This window comes from Heterocephalus glaber, unplaced genomic scaffold, assembly GCF_053883595.1.
Source record: "Heterocephalus glaber isolate CG9 unplaced genomic scaffold, H.glaber_assembly_v1.0 deba00001442, whole genome shotgun sequence".
Taxonomy (NCBI): domain Eukaryota; kingdom Metazoa; phylum Chordata; class Mammalia; order Rodentia; family Bathyergidae; genus Heterocephalus; species Heterocephalus glaber.
Genome location: NW_028258296.1, coordinates 30504735 through 30527723, shown reverse-complemented (window position 1 = coordinate 30527723; position 22989 = coordinate 30504735). Strand labels below are relative to the sequence as shown.

The following is a 22989-nucleotide window of genomic DNA, read 5'->3' as shown; positions in this document are numbered from 1 at the left end:
ACCACCTAATCCCTTTGGGATCTCAGCACGGCAACAGTTCAGTTACTGCCAAGACACTGAGTTATCGCACCATCTCTTATCTATATCACTGCCAACAATCCCTTTGTAACACTCCTCCGATTATTTATGTCAAGGATGAAGTCTGTTTTCCATGGAAGTAGAACAAAGTCACAGTCTTGACTGGGGAGTTTCTAAAACCATTTTGATGGACAAATTTTGTCCATCAAAATACAAGTAGCCACAACCTTTCCAAAGTAAGGTGAAGGGGGCCAGGGATTTAGCTCAGTAGTTCCAGCACCTGCCTCACAAGCACGAGGTCCCAAGTTTGATCCCCAGTACCAAAAAATAAAAAATAAAAAATAAAAAACAAAGTACAGTGAAGACAGACAGCATTTACTCCCACATCAAAACCCAACAAATTTTCTCTAAAGAAATTGAACAGATGAGAATAACAAATATTTATAACATGTTTTCTGGTGTCCCTAAAAAAGACCTTCTTATTGTAATATTTGTGGACTCACAACCTGTGAATTGGTTCCCCCTGGCTCATTATAAAGTAAATACTGACATCCTTTCCCCTGTCCCATCCTCCCCATACAAAATTACCCTTAAAATTCCTACTCAGAGACACCTTAAGGGAAATAATCTTACCTGTATGACAGCAAAAGAAATCCACACCAGTAGCCAAACCTACTTTCTCAGATATGAAGAGATAACCACTGATAACCAGAAACAGGAGGCTTCCAAGTAGAACAAAGAAGAAATAGAAAAACAGATCTCAAAATAAGGCAATGGAAAAAAAATAAAAAGATTGCTTTAAAAATCTAATTAATGTGGGCCGGGGATTTAGCTCAGTGGCACCACACCTGCCTTACAAGCATAATGTCCTGAGTTCGATCCCCAGTACTGGAAAAAAAAAATCTAATTAATGTACCTAGAACAAGTAAATAAATTTATTGCATCCATAAAACCAAGTCACAGTGGTAATAAATGGAATATTTAGTGAAAACTGGAAATGAAAATACTAGAAATTTAAAAATCACTCCTGAAATAAAATACTTAGAAGAAGTATAAAATAGAGTCAATGAAATATCCTAGAATTAAAGCAAAGGAGCAAAGGTATGAAAAAAGAAAAGAAATTCACCAACATATACTTAATAAAAGTTCCAAAAACCAAAGAAAAACTAAAAAATCAAAGAAATAATACAAAAAAATTTCCCAGAGATAAAAAACAAGTTTAAAGTACACACAAAATTCCTAGCATGATAACTTTAAAAATGAGAAAGAAAAAAATCCTAAACTTAAACACATTGTTATACAATGTCAAAACCTTGAGTATAACAAAAACTTCTTCAAAGCTTCCAGAGAGAAAGGCAAATTACCTGCAAAGGGCAAAGAAGATACTATAAGTAAATGGACCACTGCTTTCTGAGTTCTCAGGGTACATAATTTTCAACACAATTCTATACCCATTGAAACTATCAATTAACTCTTAGGATAAAGATATTTTAGCATGTAAAAGCTCAAAAAGCATATCTTTTAAAAGTACAATTTCAATCAAAATGCTAGTTTGAATTTTTATGGGGTACATGGTAAATATAACATTCATAATAAAGAATAAATGTTCAAAAGCAAATTTATTCATAAGAAGAGACATGGTAGGGGTCAGGAGATTTCTCTATCAGCTATTGAGGAATACTATGAAAATACAGTAATCCAAATTGTGTTGTTTTAGCAAAAAAAGAAGATTAACAGACTAATTAAACAGAAAAAGAAAGCATATACATGTCCATTGGTTAAATAAATGGTGTTATGAAAACTCCTGGCTTTAAAGAAAACAACTGTTGATCCCTACTTCAAACCTCACAAAGGTAATCTCCAGATAAATTAAAGACTTAAAAATGAAAGGAAAAGCCATAAACTTTCATGAAAGAACTATGAGAGATATCTTCATAGCCTAGAAGCTAGAAATGAATTTAGGAATTTTATTTAAAACCCCCCAAAACACAAACTATAGACCTAAAATATGTTCATAATTTGCTTACATAAAAATTTTGACTTTAGTTTAAGCTCATATGACATATGAAATATTGAGATAATATATTGTATATGTATGTCTAACCCCATCACTACTTAGAATACTTGAAGGTCTTCTGAAAAATGAAAAACACAATAGCTTTAGTAGAAAATAGACAAAAAATAAAAATAGAAATTTTTCAAAAGAGTAAACCCAATAGACTGGCAAATATATGAGGAAGCAGTTTTTAAATAATTAGCACATAAAGAAACTCAAAGTAAGACATTAAAGAGTTATTTATTTTATATCTATTACACTGGCAAAAATTACAAAGTTAGTGGGAGAACAGATTAAGGTAGACACTCTGAAGAACATTCTGGTAAGCAAAATGATCATATGCATGACCCAACAATTCCACTACTGCATCTATATGCCAAAATAATTCCTATGCAGATATATCAGTCACTTTCCCATCACTGAAACAAAATACTCAAACCTGCAATTTAAAGAAGAGATTTATTTTGGCTCAAGGTTTTCAGCGGAATCAGTCCATGGTTGTTTAGCTCCAGGGAAGAAAGTACAGTGGAAAGGCATGGCAGATAACAGCTATTCACCTCAGGGCAGCCAGGAAGCAGAGCAAGAAGGAAGGAGCTGGGAAGAGTACACCCTTCTAGATCACACCTTCAGTGACTCATTTCCACTCATTTTCCCACTTCCTAACAGCACATTCAGCTACTGAATGCATCAGTGCTATACTCATCAGCATAGCATCCCTGTGGTCCAATCACCTTTCAAACACAGGTGACCAAACTCAGGAGACATTTTTAAATCTAAAGTATAACAGGACCTTATGGAATACATACAAGCTTTAAAGCTTTTTTTTGTAAAATGGGGAACTGGAGGCAGTCTGAGCATCCATAACTGAGAGAAAGGTTTTGGTAAATGAAGCAAGGATACAGCATGGGCTACCACCACATCACTTAGACACCATGAATTAGGTGTACATCTAGAGACATGGATTGATATAACAAATATCATGCTTAGAGATGGAAAAAACATGAGAAACTACATGAACAAACAAAGGAATAGCAGGCAAAACAGAAAATAAGAACTGCTCAAGTGTTAATTTTGTTATTACTCTAAAAAGACTTTTAAAATATATTTTCCTAATTATATCCCACAATGATCTACTGTACATCTATTCATTCACTGTACATAAATCTTCATTTTTCATATTTTTTTAAAAACCAGGCTTCTTCTCCCCCAAGAACTTTGCCTCTTGAAGACAACAGTGCCCCCTTGGAAAAGCATGTGCTACAACAATATAGAGAAAAATATTACTACAAAGACGTTCCTGGAGCCTAGAAGCCAGGGCCACCTGGATGGTGCTAGAAGTACAATGGAGATGTATTTACTGTCAAAGTAACTACCTAAGACAAAAGTAAAGTGCAGAGAATACACTAACCTCTCCCTTCCTCCTATCCCTGAAACTCAGACCAGTACCTCCCATTGGCCTGGCATCTGTGGAAAATGCAGTTTGAGGGGTGTCATCACCTGAAGTGTGAAACAAGAGAGCGACAAAACTGTAGGAAATGGATCTGAATGGAAACAGGCAAATGATCACCCAAGTATACACGCCATTCACTTAAATTCAAAAAAAGAAAAATGTATGCGAACTAAAATATATACACTCCTTAGGAATACATAATGCAAAAGGAGCATGTGAAATGGCCTGAGTGAAAGAGAAAAATAGGATGGGAGCAGAGAATAATGATTAAAGGGAGTTTGAAAAAAGAAAAAAAGATAACTTTGGGGAGAATTTTCTTAAGGAGCTACTTCAGTAGAACAAAAGTGTAAATAAAGAAAAAGGTTGATATAGGAACCAGGAGACAGTGGTATAACCTAGGAGTGCCCTAATGAGAGATGGTAGGATGACAGCTGTGCACCAAACCAGTCTGAATTAGAGTAGGAGAAGAAAAGGTTGCAGGAGAAGCAAAAGGACTTTGCCTCTATGGAGTGAGACCACAGTTGGGTGGGAGGGAAGAGAACTGAGAACTTCTTTTCATGATAAAATAATCTATTATAGTTCATTTGTTACATGCATGCAATTATTTCACACACAAAAATAAAAATTTTAAAAATCAATGCAGTTCAATTTTGCTTAATAAACATTTATTAGATGTCTACCCCTGACAAAGAAGAGCAAAGGTTCAGACCCTTCATATTGGTGTAAAGGGTCCCGCATGATCTGACCCTGAAGTACCTGTCTAGCATTAGCTCTCTTCTCCAGCCAGTCTAAGTACATCAAAATCTCCAAACTTATCATGTAGTTTCTCCTTCTGCCTGCCTTTGGACAGGCTTCTCCATGTGCCTCAAATCTGCCAGGATCCTACCAAGGTCTTCCTGCCAACACTAAGATCCTGGATAGCATTTCCTCTCTTCTGAGGTCTTCACATCCCAAGGAAAGATGATTCCACCTATCTGTTACAAGACTCACCACACAGCTTGTCATTACTTACTTGCTTATTTTTCCTTCTAAATGTTGAATTTGTTCACCTTTGTACCTACAGTAGCAATTATACTGCCCAACACATATTGAACATTCAATAAATGTTTATGTAGTGAATACTTTCATAAGTGAGTGCATTAAAAAACCCCTTAGATAAGTTAATTAAATCTGTTGCATTTTATACCAGTTTTGCGTTACATATATATCACTATGCATGAATAGTCCCCAAGCAAAAATTTCATGGGATATATTAATTTATAATATTCATCTGCATTCATTTATAACTCCCTTTGCCAAAAGAAATAATTTGACATAGACTGAACTATATAAATAAACTTTGTACTCGTATCCATTTTCGTAGCAAGTTTTTGTTATCTTAATGTTTTCAAGTTAAAATCTTTCTTATTTTCCTTTTCAATAAAATCCCGTATTTCTAAGGTTTGATTTTTAAAAAAAAGACTAGCATAATTTCTTTCGTGCTAATTCTTTTAGGACAAAGGTCTGAATGGGGCCAGAATATTGAAAAACTCAGTGACTGTTCTGCCTGGGCAAGGGAAGGCCACCTTGCTTTCTGGACTCTTAATTTTCTCTCCGAGTGGCACATTTTTCTCACAGCACTGAGCGGCTGGAAGGATGACTTCAGGAGGGGAATGGGGAACAGATGTCATTCATTGACTCTGGGTAATGAGATTTCATATTCCGTCAAAATCCTGAATAGGACAGGAGAGGCCTCATTAGTGGATCCATGACTGAACAGGTGTAGAGATCCCATGCGCACAGCAGGTAGAAAGAGGCCATTTCAATTCCATGTGTGGAGGTATCTAGGAAATTGGAAAGAGAGAAAAAGTGCTCTACCACAACTGCCACCTCAGGAAAACTGCAGTTTAGAAGCCAAAACAATATTAATTCAGACCACTGGTACAGACCTCATCCAGGGGCCAGCAAAGTGGCTGAAGGCGGGAGACAGGTGATATGCAGCCCTAATGATACCATGCAAAGGGGGTCACCTCCTTAGTTCTTTAGTTCCATATGGCATGTCATAAAATTTTAGTGCTCTTTCACCAATGAAGTAATAACCCTCTTAAGGCCACAAGTCAAAAATAGGTCTGTAGGGTGGAATGAAACCCTGTCTCCAAAACTAATGGCAGAAAGCTCTTTAGAAGATGGGCTACATTGGAAGCAGTATATGAATAAAATGTTCCAGAGTGCAGATAAGCCTGGCCAGCAATCTGGCAGCTGTCTGTTGAACGAGTGTCCTTCTCTAGAGGTAGCAATCAAGAAACCAAACCTGCTGCCAGTCTGCTGAAAGTCAGCCACACAGAAGCAAGCAAGGAGGTGTCAGAGGTTACTTCCCACCATGGAATCCTTCTTGGCAAGCCCACAGTACCCAAAGTGTGGACAAATTGCTCCGTGTGCTTAATGAGTGCCTTCAGTGAGAGAAGGGCACTAATGCTCCTCCTCGCTAAATGTCCAAGGTCTTTCTGAGTGGGCATTTACCCTGGAATCACAGGCATAGGGTCAGACCCACTGGTTAATTCTTCTTTAGTCAACTTTGTAGCACTCAACTTCTTAGTAAAATGCCAATCCTTTAAAATAACTGGAGGTCAGGTTACCCGCAATTATAAAGTGTTTATTTTCTATATTTTGTTATGTTTCCTATTGGGTTTGATTTGTCAGTCCTGTCCTCTAAACAGAGTCTGATTTCTCCAACTTTTTTTTAAAAAGTGATCACATGTTCCCTGTGAAGCCAAAGGTGTGTCTAAATGCTAGGGATTTTATGAGTTATCTCAACTATCCTCACCTCAACCTTAGGAAGGACTGAGGCTGTGAGAAGTAAGTCATGTGCTCAAGGTCACAGGCTACAGTGTACGGCCAAAGTACAATGGAAATGCCTGGCTCTGGCACCAGGGCCCAGGTTCTTCTCATGGCATCACACTGTCTCTTCAGGTCACAGAGAAATGGCTCCAAAATGCTGAAGAAAATTCAACTACTGGGGCCTGGGATTTAGCTCAGTGGTTTCGCTGCCTGCTGTGCAACCATAAGGACCCGAGTTTGATCCCCAGTACCAAAAAAAAAAAGCCAACTATTGTCAAGCAAAGTCTACAATGGACCTGTTTAAAAAGTGACCATTTATAGTAATTAACAGAAAATTGCTGCTATTTAAGGAAAACTATTAGTTGCTTAACCAGAATAAGTATGGCATTCATGAAGTGATGTATGCTCTTCTAGACCATCTTTGACCCCTGAAGTATTATGGAAGGTAAATTTCAACCCACTCCATATCCATATGATCTCAAATTCTATATTACTAAGATAATAAGTGTGTCTTTTATTGTATACTACTGTCTCCTTATTGGTGTACTATTACCAGAAATAATTCTTCCGTCCTTTTCCATGTGTGGTCTGCTTTCCCAATGGGATATAGATCCCTGAGAACATCGTCTGCTCATGGTTCCTCTCACTCACTGCAACACCTGGGCTCCATGACACACTGAACACACCAGATGCTTTCAATGTACTGTAAACTAAACAGAAGTCCTGTTTTGGAGTTAGTGCATTTTAAAATCAATCCCCCTCCCCTGCAAAATGGCATTTTATAGCAAATGTACCAGTGTACAGAATTTCATAGTGAACAATGTGCATGCTGGGGACAGCAGATATATGGGAACTCTCAGAGCAATTTTCTTGTAAACCAAAATTGCCCTAAAAAATTACATATATTATATAAATCTGTGCCCACCTTGTTAATAGACAGTTTTTGAGCAGAGGGTTTCTAACTTATTGCTCCTCACTCATTTTAGACCAAACCAAAATCTTAACCCCATTAGAGGTACCAGTCTATCATAAGATTATTGTATATGGAACAGACATTAGGAGGAAGAGCCACCTTTGAGGATGCTGGTACAAACACTACCCTATAGCGCTTTCCTTTCTTAATGTGCTAAGCCACATAGCCAGAGTGATTAGTCAAGGCAAACAGATACACAGGTTATTCTGTTTAGAGACCATTGTGAAAAAATGGAGTAGGTGAGGCAGGTCAGAGTTCAGGCTTCAGGATGCAGAAAATATGCAGTTGTCTATTATATATAAAAATTATAATTGGTGCATTAAAAATATATTCATGTTTCTTCATATATGTATTAAAGGCAAACTCTAGAAGATTATATAGAAAGTTATAACATGACTGGCCTGGTTTGGAGGGTTTAGAAGTGACAGATGAAGTGGGAATGAATGAAAATCTTTACATTTAGGTGTTTGAGCCAATGACTGCAACACTAACTATTGAAAAATTGCTATGCACCCAGCACACAAAATAGCTCAAAGTTCTAGATTCTTAGAAAAATGGGGTAGTGGCACATGCCTGTAATCTCAGCACTTGGGAGGCTGAGGCAGGAAGATCACCAGTAGTTTGAGGCCATCCTGGGCTACATAGTGAGTTCAAAGCCAGTCTGAACTACATAGTGAGACCTTGTCTTGAAAGAAAAAGAAAAAAACTGCATGATCTTGGCTAATCATTTAACTTCTTCAAGTCACCTTTCATCTATAAACTGAAGATAATATACCTATTTTACAGGACAACCTTAAAGATTAAATTATAGAACCCATGTAGCATGCATAGCAAATAGTAAGTACTCAAAATTTGCCATTAATGTTATCACTATTATTGGTATATTATTAGTATTTAAGAAACTTACTATAGATCACAGAGTCCAGGAAAATTAGTACATTAGAGAGCTTTCTTCTATATTCAAATTATTGATATATTCTTCCAATAATCTTTCACTATTCAGGCAGTGAATATTCATTCTCATAATTTCCAGGACCTGACTAGTGGGACATCCATACTCAAAATCCATAATATTATACACTCAAGTAGCAATACTAATAATACCACTTTATTCAGAATAATAATCTACAAATCATCATCTTATATCCATGAAAAATATTTACTTCACTTTCAATTTCCTTAGGTAAAATTTTGGTAAGAATCAACAAAGAATAAAACAAAGCACATTATTTTTGAGAGTTTGGGGAAATTTGTCAAGTCTTATCAATATAACTAAAGCCATAGAAAATATCTCCCTGAATTAATTTAATTTAATAAGGGCCTTTATCTGACATACAACATTTTTAAGCTAAGCAAAGGAAAAAACAACAACAATATGGTAGCAAATAAGCAAACTGGTTAAGTCTATAAAATCCTGTAAGGAAATTGAACACACCATATTAAATTAAGTGCTTAAATATATTATTCAGTATCTAGGGATTTCCTCATTACTTTTGTAAACCTCCATATGGCATTCCCACTTATTTAATAATGTGTAATATGTACTTAAATGTCCCCAATTTAATTATAGTTTGTGAAAGCAGTAGGTAGATTCACAATTCTTGTCATCTCAGCATGGAGTTGCCTAATATGAAATGTCAGGTAAAAGAGCCAAAGACCAAGACCAGACCAGGCTACAACAAGCCTTTATTAGGGGAATAGATCTGCCGGGCTGTCTCTGAACAAAGGAGAGACAAAAGCAATATGGCTGGGGCAGGGAGAGTCTTTTATAGAGACTGGGGTGGGGTTTGTAGGGGCAGAGGTGGGGTTGAGTGAGGTAGTGACTAGGGAATGGAGGAGCCTATGATGTCACTAGGTGGTAGGAGGTGAGCGAGTATTAGGTTACTTTCTAGGTGGGAACAGGGGCATGCTGGGAAGAAGGGTTTATTCTTTGGTGGGAGCAACCATCTTGGCATGACGTCACACAGGGGAGGGGGCAAGGCACCATAGGAAGAGGGCAGCTACTATACATAATAGCTGCTGAGGTGGTGGGAGACCTATCATAAAGGACCAAAGCAACTAAACCTACTGACCAGGCTAGTAGTCAGTCCTTTCTCCAATTCTCACCTCATCAGGGCAGATTTAGGTAAGATAGATCTCCTCAAAAACAATTTTAAAACTTCCCTAATAGATTCCTCCAATGCCATTTCCTCTCAGTACACTCGGAATGAATGGCATCGACTCTAACCTATAATCTGACATATAGTAATAAAACCTAAAAGAAAAAAAGGAATGGATGATCTGGTTGCCCAAATACTAGCAGATGAATGATTCCATTTTTCACTATTGGATTTAATTCCAGAAAACCTTTCAGGAATGACCTAGCTTTTCTCACCTGATTCTGCTTGCCACCAAAAATAAATAAATAAATAATATTATTAAATGACCCAAAACAAGAATGGTTATGCCTAGGTTTTATTTTACTAAAGATCACAAGTACATTTTTAAGACATGCCAACAATAAATAAATAGCCAAGTTTTTATTACAAACATCTAAGCTACAAGAGTTCAGCCCAAGGAACCATTTAAAAGATTTTCACTGGCTTCATGCTCCCTGGAGGCCCACTTTGAAAATAGTCTTAGACTGCTATGCCTATCTGGCTGATTTCTAATTAGTTGATTAGATTAGTTTTACTATTTGATGACAGTTTTTTCTAACTACCTGATTGGCGTCTAATAATCTTTTCTTGGAACAATCAAATTTTATAATTTTTTAATATAAAATGATTTAATTCCAGAGGTTCTGATCAAATTACACAGAACCATAATTAACTAGTAATCGAATTGTACAGCAGGCAATGTATAAGTTACAATATGGAATAATACCAATACTTTCTAGTAATAGATCCTCTGCAAGGACTTAACAAGTCTTTGGGGGTTTATTTAAGGTTCTCAGAATACGATCAGGAGTTACTAAAAAGAAACTGAGGCATCCGTCTGAGTAACGTACACCAAAAATAAGGTCAAAGGTATGAAGTCTATTGACTTAAGCATAGGTAGGGTGGAAATTTTATTGAAAAAAATATGAAGATAAAAAATAGGACAATTACCCTTGGGCTAGTCCTAGCCTCCCTCATTGCACAAAACACTGAAACATAAAATACTTTGTTCTTAAAACTTTAAATTATTTGGGGTTAAGTATCATTCTTTATATAAATGCAACTCGATTCAACTAATTATGTTAAATGTCATGTATTTGCAAAGCACTCCAAATAAAAATTAATAAGTAAGAGATCCTTGGACATTGATTCATTAAAAAATTATCCAAGGGCACACTTGTCAGTCCTCTTTCCTAAGTTCTCCTCTTAGGCTCTATTTCAGTAAGACCTTGCTGTGACACAGCTACCATTGCCCACACCTCACTGTTCAGATTTATGTTATCTCTATGCTTAAAATGAAGGTTAAACTTTGTAAATTGTTGGTGGAAATTTATGAGAAAATATCTAGTTTCTCAGCACAGGAAAAAAATGCTGTAATTCATCTATAGAAATCAAATGAAGTCATTACAAATGACCCTGATCTTCCTCAGATGCTGCACATTAGCAGTAACTAGCACATAAATTTTTGAAAAATCCAATGTCACAGCTAATCTTTCACCAAAACTATGAGCAATTAAAAATTGGTTTGTGTTCTTATGATGGTAGTGAGAACTAGCCCTAACTGAGCACTAAGCACTCTTGATACAGGGGAAGATATCTGCCCTCTCAGGCCCATAGAACTCAATCCTTTTCTTTGGAATTAAGGAAGTTTCTACAGCTTTCTGGGGGAACATTTAAGAGGCCTCAGACACAGACGAAATCTATTCAAAGTTGACCTCACTTAGGAGACTACACTGTGGGTGACAACTGCACTCCTCTGTGGCACATAACTCCTGTCATCAAAAAAATAAAAGAAGGAAAAAAGTCACAGATCTCTTCTTCCGAAGAGTAAACAAACTAAAACACAAAGTGATCTTTTAACCCCATGCTTATGGTAGAAAACACAGGAAAAAATAAATAAAATTTCAAACTCAGAAAACCACAACTATAAACTCTCTGCAACTCTCATTGGCGCAAAACGACAAATTGTGAAGAACTCAGAAATGAACAGCACTTCACAAGAGAATATTGATTTTCAATAAAGCCATTTACACATTTTTGCCTGGACTACAAGCAGCATGCTGCTTTCCCAAAGCCTCTGCCATTGAATTAAAAACCGTGGACAATGTCCTCACTCACACACAACATGACGTTGTCTTAAAAAATGTTCCTGGTGAGAAGAAGATTCCAACCTTGATCAGAGAGGAAAGAGGAAAGGAAAAGAGACAAAACAACAGTTTCATATTTCTGTCTGACTGACTTAATTACTTGAAAAGGAGAAAAGAATACAGAGTCTTCCAGATACAAAAAAGCATTTGCTTTAAATATAGAGGCACTCGTTTTAGCTGTGTACCACTGAGCCTTCCAACAGATGCAACACAGGAAATTAAGCAGAGACCGCCTTAGGAAAGTATTTAACATCTTAGGTGAACAGTGATTTTTTTTTATTGCAGTCCTTCAGAGCAACACTTCAGTGTCGATTGGGGGGAAAAGGAGTTTTTTAATGAAGAAATTAAGCTGCAGAAAGAGCCAATACGATTCACACTGCTGCTGGCCAACCTTCTGTCTTACTACGATTTTAATGCCACAAATCACTAACCTTCCAATGTAAAAAATGTTAATCATAATGACCTGGAAAGAAGAAAATATGTCAATAAGTAAGTAAAAGGAAGAAAGAAGAAACTTCCCTGATGTGATATTGATCTGCTGGTTTACAGATTGTGTGGACCCAGGGGTGATACTTGCGATCCCGTGTGGAGTTGCTCCTTCATTGGGAGGCTCGGACGCAAGCCCTAAGAATAGCCAGGATGATTATGAGCCAGTCATGGCAAACTCGTTCCCTTTGACAGTAATTGATTTTATAATCAATGCCTGCTTATCAGATGATGAAAGAATAAATAAAATGTGATATACTCTGGAATATTATCAGAGTAACAAGAAATGAAGGATTAATATGTTCAATAACAAGGATGAATCTTGAAAACAATATGTCGAGTAAAAGAAGTCAGTCACTAAAAACATTATGTTGTATGATTGCATTTATATGAAATGTCCAGACCAAACAAACCTAAATATACAGCAAACAGAGTATTGTCTGCCTAGGGCTGGGGGATGAGGGAGTTGGAAGTTGATAGCTAAGGAGGTGGAGTTTGTTTTGGAGGTAATGGAAACATAAACTGATTGTGGTGATGGCTGCACAACTCTGTGGATATACTGGAAGGTGTTGAACTGCATACTTCAGATGAGTGAATTGGATACTGTACAAATTGCATTTCCACAAAGCTATTTAAAAGGGGAAAAAAGGCAAAAGCCAACAGTCCCATAAAATCCCCCTGGCCACATCCATGCATTTATTCAATCAATAAATATTTATTAGGTGACTTCTAAGTCAAGTACTATTCTAAGCATTGGAGATACAGCAGAAAACAAAACAGATTAGATCTCTGCATGGTAGAGATGATGAAAAGTCAGCAAAGGGAACATTAAGTAAAATGCATAGCCAGCTAGACAGTAACCAAACTAAAGAGAAACAGAAGCTACAAAATTGGTGTTGTGATTTTAGACACAGACATAAGCAAAAGACTTACTGAGGAAGTAATATTTCAATAAAGGCCTGAGGGAGTTATTAGTTTAGAAATGAAGAAATGACCTGATCTGGCCCAACTTCTGTCTTTCTGTCTCCATCTCTGTCTTTCTGTCCCTCTTTCTCCCTATCTCTGTCTCCCTGTCTCTGTCTCTCTCTGTCTCTATCTTTCACACACACACACACACGCACGCACGCACGCACGCACGCACACAATCATTAGATGTGAAAGATAAATACTACCTGCTACAAAACATCCTACCATCAGGTAACCAGCGTAACCAGCATCGGACTACAAAGCAGAGATAACAGAAAGAACATAGATTTTTATCATGTCACCAATTAATGACATTAAACATTTCCCTCCCTTTGCCTCTCCACTTCCAGGCATGTGATCCAACAAATCTTGTTGATGTGTGTACCACATTGAATGTACACACATACCTTCCATGAGCAAGATATCAAGTGTTCCTCTTAAGAGACACCTCATCCCTATGGAGAAATGCCCAGAGGACTGAGTACAAGGAGAGGAAACATATGTGAACTCACAGCATGGAAAGGGAAGAGAGATCAAAAGCAAAAAGAACATGGAGAGTTTTTGAATTTCCACAATTCTTTTCTTCTTTTCTCAATTAATTGAATCAAAGTTTATTGAGTATCTCCTCTTGCACAGCAGTGTGTTATGTGCCAAGAATGCAGCAGGCTACGCCTTCATTGAGTGTACAGCTCAGAAGGAAAAATGAGGAACCAAAGTAATTACTATTAGGAGTGGAAGGCAGGAAAAGAGCCTGTGAGCTGTGAACATTTAGTGGAGCATGGTTAGGAAAATCCTCTCTGAGGTGACATCAGCAGTTCTAGTGCATCCCCAGCCCCAGTAAGACTCCTACATCAAGGTTAGCAAAGAGGAGTACCATCAAGGTAAGGACAGATGTGGCCTTTCAATAATATACCTCTAGGATCTCAAGAAAAATATGACAAAGAGTAAGTTCTCCCTTTAAAAATATTTTAGGTTGGTTCTAGTCATGCTAAGCAGACAAATTTCTCATTACAGAAGCAAGACAAACTTCTTATAAAGCTCCTTGTCAAATAACAGTGCCAGACACGTAACACGGGGGGTCAGGGGAGGCTGGCCTAAGAAACAGGAAGTATGGCGACTAAGTAGTCCACTGAAAGACTTAAGGCAAATAATGTTTAAAACTATCCTATGAGCCAAATAAATCATGTTTGTGACTGACCTGGCATAAAGGGACTGTTGCTGATTTGTCTTCTAAAAGTTCATTTCAACACCTGTGGGCATCATATATCTTTGGAAAACATTTAAAATAATACAAGTTACCATTTTCAAAAGTGAAAGGCAAAGATGCAGAGCCACATCAGTGGAATATTACAAGAAAAAAATGAGAAGCACAAAAACTTTGTCTGAAGTTGTAGAGAAAATAATAATAATTCAACATGCCTTTATTGGAAGTACTACCTTAGGCAAGAAGAAAAGGATAGGAGAGCAGAGACAAAGAAGACTAGCCGTCATAATTGAGATGGGGTGGGGAGTGATGCTTTGCCAGTGGTTGAGCTCCTTCTTAGGGAGGAGAAGTTCAACTGGTGGTAGTAGACTGCTACTCCAGCTTGCTTGTGCCCTGTAGAGTACACTACCTCCTTCATTATCTTCCCTGCTGTTCAACATGTAGGAGGTACAGGCTAAGAACACTGCAGCATTCACAGAGAAAGAACAGCTACATCTCAGGGGCTGTGTGTCCACTTTAGATTTTTTCTATGCTGTACATGTCACCATTCCCTTTTTTCTATTTCAATGAAAAAAAGTGAGGTTTTAAACACAAGAGAAGAATGGGAATTGGGTTATAAGAAATCTCCAATGGGAGATGCAATTCTCACAGTGCATCCTTAACCTATATATTTTGATGATCCCTTGACCAATAACTAAATAATCATGGATTTATTAAAGGTACAAGTAAATTAGCCTCATTAACTCTTTGGGACTCATGCTGAGTGCCGCTGTCAAAGGAGCTACCTAAGTCTCAACTGTAACAGTATAGTTCAAGGACCCTAGAAGTTGAGGTTAAATCCATTAATCAAAGCTACCATTTTTACATTTTACATGCACAACTATTTCTATGAACTGCCTGTTATTGGATTCTCAGAGAAAAAAAGTTAGAAAAAAAAAGACTTGGGGAAGGAGCAGAGGGAGAAAGAGAATATGAGGACTGAGGACTGCCTTAGTCAGTTCAGGCTTCTGTAACAAAATACCCTGGACTTGGTGGCTCGTAAACAGCATTGATTTTTCATGGTTCTCGAGGCTGGAAATCCAGGATCAGGGTGTTCACATAGTCTCACTCTGATAAGGGCTTTTTTCCACTTACAGACAGGGTTGACTTTTTCTGTACTCTCACATGCTGGAAATAGAGGTAGCTAGCACTTTGGCTAACCCCTTCTACAGTTTCAATCCTCATAACCTAAAATTCCTCATGATGGCTAACCAAATACCTTAACTCCTAATAAGCTCCCACTGGGACTAAGGCTTCAATATAAGAATTTTGCAGGACCTCAAACATATAAACCATTGCAAAGAACAACAAAGTAATAAGATATAATTGTGCCTTGAAACAATAAAGTTGTGAATAACATAACTAAAATGTATGAAACTGTTAAATTCAAATAACAACTAATTAAGAGCCTCAGCCTTATTAGATTATCACACATTTTCCTTTTCTTCCTTTCACCACAAGTGTCAAAAGTAAAAAGCCCTTTCATGAATTGAAGTCAACTTCTAATTGCCTCTATTCTTTTTTTTTTTTTTTTTGGTACCAGGGCTCGAACTCAGGTCCTTGCACTTTCGAGACAGGTGGTGTAACCACTGAGCTAAATCCCCAGCCCCAAATTGCCTCTGTTCTTTAATCAGGGTATCAAGGGCGTAAGATTGTTAGTTTCCTGGAATTTATAAGAAATAATTTCTCACTAGAGGAAAATAATATCAATCTGGGCCTTAAATTATTTATTGCAAATAATGTTCAGCACTCAATCAGAAACATTGAGGAACATAAGACTATCAGCCATAATAAATAATATCCAAGAGTGAGAGTCAGAAGGGGAGATGTATGGGGCTCTAGATACTGGAGTTAGCATAGACTTCAGTCATGTTCAGCTTGTTTCAGGAGACAAAAGACAAGTTCAAAAGTTCCAGCAGAGAACTGGGACCTATAAAAGAGAACGACATGGAAATTCTATACAATAACCAAGAAATAAGGACTTAATAAATGAGCCAACAGTAGCTGAAAAGAATGGTGATCAGAAAAACAAGTCAGAAAAAAATCCAGAATAAACCATAGAATAAAAACGTGCAGGAAATAAAGTGTAAAGACTACAAAGAAAAAATTACCAAGCCAGAATTATTGCCTTATCAAAATGAAGATATTTTCAGATGAATTAACATTAAGAGACTTCATCAACAGTAGGTCCCACTAATGAAAATATTAGAGGATGTTCTCTGCACTAAAGGAAGCTAATCCCAGATGGAAGAGCAGAGATGCAACAAAGAATGAAAATCATAATTACATGGGTAAATCTAAGTGGACATATGGATATAAATATACAACATAATGGCATGTAAATTGAGATAAGGTTTATGGAACTAACATATTCTAAGACAGTAGTTCTCAATTTTTTTTCCCTGATACTAGAGATGGAACTCGGGACCTTGTGCTTAGGAGGCAGGCATGGCACCACTGAGCTAAATCTACAGCCCAGTACTTCTCAAATTTTAATATAAATGTGAATCGCCTGAACATCTTGTTTAAATGCAAGTTCTGATTCTGTAGGTTTAATAGCCTAAGATTGTGCATTTCTAATGAACTCTCAGGTAATGCCATTGGTGCTAATCTTTGGGCTATACTTTCAGTACCAAATGTCTATATACTTTGTACTGATAGAAAAAAGTAAAAGTACCAAGTAATAGTTAACCTTGATGAGCCAGGATGTGGGTTATAATCTCTAAGGAAACCAATAAAAGAATAAGAAAAAAATACATTACTATTATTACTAACTGAACAGAGTAGAAAGTGGAATAATAAAAACAATAAATCCAAAAGAAAACAAAAAGGAGAATATATAGATAGATATGTGTATACAATATCAGACAAATGAAAAATTTTAATCACTGATTTAAATTCAATATATTAGAAATTATATCAAATGTGAAGGGATTAAATGTTTCAATTAAAGTGAAAAGGAGTCAGGCTACAAATTTTTTGTTTTGTTTTGCTACTTACAGGAATAGGTAACACAATCAGTGTAATTAACCAAATTAATTAACTAAAGGATGAAAATCACAAGATTACTTGATTAAAAGCAGAAATGTTTATAAAATTAAACAAATATTCACCACTTTTTTAAAAAGCACTTAGACAAAATCAAGAATAGGAACATTCTAGTCAGGGATTTAGCTCAATGGTGATGCTGTCTGCCTCGCAACCACAAGGTCCAGAGTTCAATCTCTGCTACCAAAAAAAAAAAAAATGAGAGAGAATTTCATCACAAAGATAGGAACATTCTATTCACAATGGACATATAACATACTAAGAATGAGACCTGGTAATTAATATGAGAAAATGAAAAAATGGAAACAAAGTCTTTGTAAATAGAGAGGGGTGGAGGGGTTGAAGGGAGGGCAGGGGACTGGGGAAAAAATAAGAATCAAGATATATTATGTAAAGGTACAAATCTCCAATGATGAATGTCATTATATTGTTTACCTAAAATGTACCAATAAAATTAATTTTAAAAAACTGAATAAACAAGACCTGGGCCAGGGATGTAGCTTAGCAGCACGGTGCCTGCCTGGCAAGCATGAGGTCCTGAGTTTGATACCTAGTACCAAAAAAAAAAAAAGAAGAACAAGACCATTATTTCTTTTTAGTACTGCTTTCAAGGTCCTAGACAGTACACTGAGGCAAGAAGATACAAAAGGTATGTTAAAAATTAAATTTCCATTGTTTGTTTATATTGAAAAAAGAACGTAGTAAATTACTGGAAAAAATAAATACATGTACCTGATTCATAGAGAAGCAAAACTAAATCACATTATTAGGAGGGTGGTGTTCCACTCTCCTTGCAACCAGGGATAGTGTGTGACTGCAAAGGGACAGAGCTGAGACTGCTAGGGTGTGGCCAGGGTTCTCCTTCTTGACATGATGTATCACAGTGGTTCACTCTGTGATAAATCATTGAGCGCTTTCTGTATGTGGGCCATAATCCACAATTCTACAAAATGAAACAAGGAAGAAAAGGAAAGAAAGAAAACAACTGGTTGGCAAAGAAATGTTAGAAACTAAGAGGAAATTTAAATCATAAAATGGGATTTTAACAATCATCCAAGCAAGGAACTAGTAGAGAGCAGGAAAAGCCACACACCCGTGACTGATGAACTTGAAGAAGCCATACTGCAGATAAAAGGAACCCCCATCCTGAAGACTCAGAAGACCACACTCTAAAAATTATCAATTACAGGTTCCAGAAAGAAATGTCAAAAAGTGGAGGCCCAAACTGTTGTTTTGTTTCAAGTCATAAAGAACTAAGAGGTAGAAGAATTATCCAGTTAAAGCCCTGTGTGCTGGATCTTTCCACAGGTATGTTTCATTTGGCCCACACACTATTTAAAAAAATCATTGACCCAACTTTTCACATGGAGAGAGTTCCAGATTCTCTCCCAGAGGACAGAGCAAGGCTCTCACTGGGCAGCACTTTTCCTACAGCCAGTGTCACTCATTGCTTTATCTGTGTTGTCCCAGTGTCAAACCAAGATATCAGCTCCGATCTCTGGGTTTGAAGCCTTTTCTCTTTCCAAAACCTCACCAAGCTTCCAAAAAGAGATTATAGTGTTGGGGCCTAAAAAAAAAAAAAAAAAAGCATAGAGGGCAGGGATTTAGCTCAGTGGTTCCGCCACCTGCCTCACAAGTGCAAGGTCCTGAGTTCCATCCCCGGTACCAAAACAAAAGAAAAAAAGAAAAAGAAAATGCCTGTCACCTCTTTGAGCCGGGGATTTAGCTCAGTGGTTCCATCGCTTGCCTTGCAAGTGCAAGGACCCGAGTTCGATCCCTGGCACCAAAAAAAAAAAAAAAAAAGCATAGAACTAACAATTAAGGGCTTCATGTTAAATCCTTTCCTGTAAATTTCAATATTTTCCCCCAATTGGAAGGACATATCTTTACTTTTCATTATTTATTGATAACTTCCCCCATCCATTATTTCTAAAAGTTGCTAGTTATTATGGCTTGTATCTAGATGTCCCCTCTAAACCTCATGTGCTCACTGATGGGGCTTTTCAGAGTTGATTGGACCTAGGATGTGTGATACTGGGATTAAGGGTGTGTGGTACTTAATTAGTCCACTGATTGCTTTAACATAGTTCTGGGTGTGGATACTGTAATGGGTGTGGGTGGCAACAATCAATAGGTTTATAGCCTGGATGGAATACGAGAGGAAAAGAAGACCAGCTTGCTGCTTGCTACTGCTACCTTTTGCCTGCCACTCCATGAACACTTTCTCCCTGTGATGTCCCTCTGCCATGCCATTCTGCCTTGAAGCCGGCTGACTACGGACTGGAACCTGCACAAACTGTGAGCTAAGTAAACCTTTCCTCCTTTATGAGTGTTGGGTATTTTGTCTCAGCAACAAGAAAAGTACCTAAGACACTAGTCACCTTATTTTTTTTATTTTTCCCCCTTCCCCTGCCCTCCCTTCAACCCCTCCACCCTTCCCTATTTACAAAGACTTTGTTTCCTCTTTTTCATTTTCTCATATTAATTCCATTCCCTTCTTTCCTTTCCCTTACCCCTTCCCCTTTGCTCCTTTTCTTCCTATTTCACATTATCAATTATACCTTTTAATCCTTATTTACACTTTCAATTTCTCACACTAGAGAAACTATTCAGTATTTACATGTGTGTGTCCTATTTATTTCGCTTAAGAGTATCACTTCAATGTGCATCCATTTAGCTATAAATGTCTCTAATTTTTCATTTTTTATGGCTGAGTAGTACTCCATTTTATTTGAAAAACCACATTTTCTTGATCCAGTCTCCAGTTGACGGGCATTTGGGCTGTTTCCAAGTTTTAGCTATTATAAACTGTGCTGCTATGAACATGGGTGCACATATATCACTGTGGTATGATTCTTTTAATTCTTTGGGGAAGATCCCCAGCAGGGGAATAGCAGGGTCAAATGGGACTTCCAGTCCTAGTTCTTTGAGGTATCTCCATACTGATTTCCACAGTGGTTGCACCAGTCTACACTCCCACCAGCAGTGGAGCAGGGTTCCTCTTTCCCCACAGCCCCACCAGCATTTGTTATTGGTTGATTTCTTGATAGCAGCCATTCTTTCTGGGGTACTAGTCACCTTATATAAAGAACTGCCTTAGGACTGGGGATTTAGCTTGGTTGCACCACATCTGCCTTGGGAGCACAAGGTTCTGAGTTCAATCCTACCGGAAAAAAAAATCTGCCTTAAAGCTGCTCTGTCCAGGAACCCCTGGCTGTCATAGTCTTGGTGATTCTTTCTAAAGCACAATCTCATTTCCAGGTCATCCTGTGTCAAAATCCCTGAAGGAAAGACTTAAATGGCCATCATAATGAAAAGAATTTTTGAGAATATTCTAAGATATGGATATAGCTACCTGGACAGAGACACTGGATGGAATCCAGGGAGGTAGTGTCTGCAAATAGACTGAAAAATGTAGCCCACTGTGTTAAATGTGAGCACTGTTAATTTAAGTAACTTAGAAATTTGCTGATATGGCCTGGGATTTAGCTCAGTGGTTCCGTCGCCTGCCTCACAAGTGTAAGGACCCAAGTTTGATCCCCGGTACCAAAGAAAAAAAAAAAGAGAGAGAGAAAGAAATTTACTGATAGAAATAGAAGCTAGACACTTTCTGAATTAACATTCATTTATAGTCAGCAAATCAATATAATTAAATTTATTCTCCTCTGCTTAATACAAGTGAAAGGTTTATACCTGTCACCCCTGCTGACCTAGGCTCCAGGGCAAACATCTTCCTGCTAATGACCAGCAACTGATTCAGAGAAAGAGAAACCTTCTACTGAAACACAACAGAGACTGTTCCAAGGACAAGCAATTGAGCTCTAGGTCCAACAACTCCAAGCAAAGGTCAAAGAGCAATCACCACCTCACTGTCTTTGTGTCCCTGTTTTGCATTGCTTCTCAATTTACTCCTTTCTTTCACCCAGAGAACATCCAGAACAGCTTTGGTATCCACAGTTGTAGGGTCCAAAGGGAACTATGAAATTAACAGACATTTAAATGATTAATATGCTTACTCACAGTAAATAAATTTAAAATGATACCACTTTAACAAAAAAAAACTACTATCTCCACAATCTATTGCATTTTTCAAGTGCTGTTGCATTGATTTTAAAATAATAGCACTGATAACAATGAAGCTTTATCAACCTATGGATTAATGTGGAAGTTAAGTATCTGGCTTTTAGTTTTAAGTATCCTAAGGTAGGTAATATAATTGCTCAGTGCTCCAGTTTATCCACTGGGAAAGAAGGCAGGGTGTTTATACTCCACACCCCTCACAGAAAAGATTATTGTTGACCAAAGCCCTTAACTATGGAAGAAAATAACCCGTTTATCAAAAGATATTGATGCTATAGCACACACAGCTGTGAATGCTAAAAGAAGCCAGGCTGTGAGAATAATCTATGACATTCGCAGGTGACATATTTCTCCCACTGCTTGCCAAGGTCAATTCCCTCACACTGGCCAACTAGGCAGGTGTCCTTTTCCTCTCCTACAATTCCTGGAGCTATGAAGTAGAGCTAAGAAGCCTTTCCCAAATGACCAAGAGCACCTCCTCCAATAAATATTTGAAAATACCCATGCATTTTCCTTCTCCAAGAAAAGAAAATCAATACTACATAACCACCGTGTTTCCAATATATACTGAGAGCTCACACTAAAATGAATTAAAATAAAGCAAAAAACAAACAGCTTCTTTCTTTTCTTGCCAAACCCAAATTCAGATTCTCTCCCTCAACTTCATCCAAAATTCGTAACCCTTCCACTGTCTGATGCAGTCTCTCTCTTCTCTCAACAAAAAAGATTCAAAGAAACAAAGAAAGAAAGAAAAAGAAAAAGCTAATTGCAAAAATTCAATTCCAGAGCATCCTTTTTGAACTCAGGGTTGATTTGCCAGACCAACTTGCTGTGATGTCCAGGACACACCAAGGTAGGGCCTCAACCAACAGTATTTGGTGAGTTAGCTGAATCCTCTCTCTCTTCCAGGACCAGTAAGTAGTAAAGCAGCACAGGCCTGACAGAAAGAGAGAAGAGACAGTGTTTGTTAAATGGAGATGTAGACACCTAGGCATGTCTACATAATGATATTTAAAAGTCTAGGATTAAAAAGCTCTGCAGGCTCTTTCAAGATCAGAGAAAATGACCAACTGGACACCTCAAGAGTGATGACAACAATGGTGTCACTACGTGTTGAAAACTATTCTCTGCCATTTACATTTTCTGTCTCACCACCTACAGTCTTAGTCTATTCAGGCTGCTATAAAAAAAAATACAGTAGACAATAGAAGAAATTTGTTTCTCACAGTTCTGGAAACCAGAAAGTTCAAGATGAGAGTGCCAGAATAATCCACTCTGATGAGGGCTCTCTCCTGAGCTGCAGACTGCCAACTTTTTCTGTGTTCTCACATGGGGAAGTGGCTAGCTAACTCTCCGGAGGTTCTTTTGTAAGGACATTAATTCTATTCACTGAGGCACAGCCCTCATGACCTAATCATCTCTGAAACACTCTGCCTTCTCAAATCATCCTGAAGGTTAAGATTTCAACATGAATTTTGGGAAACACAAAGATTAAAAACACAACTGCACTCTTTTGCCAAACACAACTATACTCATTTTGCCAAAAGAAAACCATGCTAATTATCTG

The 22989-nt window shown here is 37.5% G+C and overlaps 1 long non-coding RNA gene across 3 annotated transcripts in view; it reads right to left on the bottom strand.

The window, feature by feature from the left end:
- The window catches only part of LOC101697564 (uncharacterized), a 433033-nt gene that overhangs the window by 187621 nt on the left and 222423 nt on the right, over nt 1-22989 (bottom strand). The window contains exon 8 of one of the 3 annotated variants that reach the window (XR_015452005.1): nt 652-22359. The exons of the other annotated variants lie outside the window; for them this stretch is intronic. This is a non-coding gene — a long non-coding RNA (uncharacterized LOC101697564). The remainder of the gene's footprint in view (nt 1-651; nt 22360-22989) is intronic. 3 annotated transcript variants of the gene reach the window in all.